Source organism: Schistocerca cancellata, chromosome 2 (assembly GCF_023864275.1).
Source record: "Schistocerca cancellata isolate TAMUIC-IGC-003103 chromosome 2, iqSchCanc2.1, whole genome shotgun sequence".
Taxonomy (NCBI): Eukaryota; Metazoa; Arthropoda; class Insecta; order Orthoptera; family Acrididae; genus Schistocerca; species Schistocerca cancellata.
The window spans coordinates 1,147,365,471-1,147,367,239 of NC_064627.1; the positions used below are offsets into that span (position 1 = coordinate 1,147,365,471).

A 1,769-nucleotide genomic window follows, 5' to 3' on the forward strand; every position below is an offset into this window, starting at 1 on the left:
AGGGCACTGAGCAAGCTGATGGTGGTTCACAGTGGTGTGGGCTGTGTTTACACAGAATGGACCGGATCCTCTGGTTCAATTGAACCGACCTTTGGCTGGAAATGTTTATGTTCGGCTACTTCGAGACCTCTGGCACTCATTCATAGACTTCATTTTTCCAAACAACGATGGAACTTTTATGAATGATAAAGCGACACGTCTCTAGGCTACAGTTAATCACAATTGGTTTGAAGAACGTTGTGGACAGTTCGAACGAATGCTTTGGGCGCCCAGATCGCCGGACAACAGTTCCATCGAACATTCGTGGGGCGTAATGGAGAAGTCAGTGCGTGCCCAAAGTCCTGCACCGGCAACGCTTTTCCAGTCAGGGACGGCTATGGACGCAGCGTGGCTCAGTATTTCTGTAGGGGACTTCAAACAGTATGTTGAGTCCACCTCACGTCGAGATGCTGCACTACGTCGGGCAAAAGGAAGTGAGATACGATACAAAAAATTTTCTACCTCTAAATGTAGTTCCATATGTAGAACTAAAAATTCCAGTAATATTGATATTAACGGCAACGGCCTTGCCGCAGTGGATACACCGGTTCCCGTGAGATCACCGAAATTAAGCGCTGTCGGGCGTGGTCGGCACTTGGATGGGTGACCATCCAGGCGGCCATGCGCTGTTGCCATTTTTCGGGGTGCACTCAGCCTCGTGATGCCAATTGAGGAGCTACTCGACCGAATAGTAGCGGCTTCGGTCAACAACACCATCATAACGACCGGGAGAGCGGTGTGCTGACCCCACGCCCCTCTTATCCGCATCCTCCACTGGGGATGGCACGGCGGTCGGATGGTACCGGTAGGCCACTCGTGGCGTGAAGACGGAGCGCTTTTTTTTTAATATCAATATTAAAACTATTCATGTGTGTATATATGTCTTGTGATGTGACTTGTTCCACATCATATGGATAAAATAATCGTGAAAATGATCTACGGAACATGACATAACTAGACTAAACTAATCTGTCACCTCACTGTACGGTTTGTGATTGTGGGTCATCCGAAACCGATTACCCAGGTACTATTTGGCTGAATTGGGATCAGAACTATTAGAGTTTGTAGCTGCGCAATGTCTGGCTTGGCCCTGTATAGGTGCGACCTTATTCGGCAGCCTCGCTTGCTGCTGCGTCACTTCCGCGTGACGCGTGCCCGTTGCCCGGCGTCCCGGCAGACACTTCTGCCGCTCGCGCTCTGCTCAGAACGCGAATCCGGGTCGAGCGGTGCTCGCCAGCGCGCCGCTCCGTGCGTCGCACCGCGCCGCTCGTCAAATGTCACCGGCCGCACCGCGCAGCATCTCTGGAGGCCGACGTGACAGCCGTCTCTCTGACGTCAGCCGGCGGTACTGTACACAGCTGCGGTCCGGTGGTTTCGGTACAGTACATGAATGACGTAGTAAGTGGTACGACTACCGGTAGAACTGGTAGCACTGGTAGGGAAAGGAACACAACCGAATCTGCGGGAGAGAAGCTGGGAGCTGACGACCTTTCTTTGTTTTTTGCCTGTTTGTTTGTTCTGCACCTAACTTCGTTCAGCTTCACTCCATTGTGTATTTTACATCCTGACAAAATGTAAATCGATTATCATAAGTAATAAAAAGTAGTTGTTCACGTACCTCCTGCGCTTTTATGTAACCGAAGCAATTACTTTTTATGAACAAACACGAAAAATAGGTACGAATATCGTCATTATTTTGTATTCAATAAAACATTCTTCGTCGCGTTCAC

At 49.7% G+C, this 1,769-nt stretch overlaps 1 pseudogene; it reads left to right on the plus strand.

The window, feature by feature from the left end:
* The first annotated feature begins 556 nt into the window (after positions 1-556).
* LOC126164207 (5S ribosomal RNA) lies at positions 557-674 on the plus strand (annotated as a pseudogene).
* The last annotated feature ends 1,095 nt before the right edge of the window (positions 675-1,769 follow it).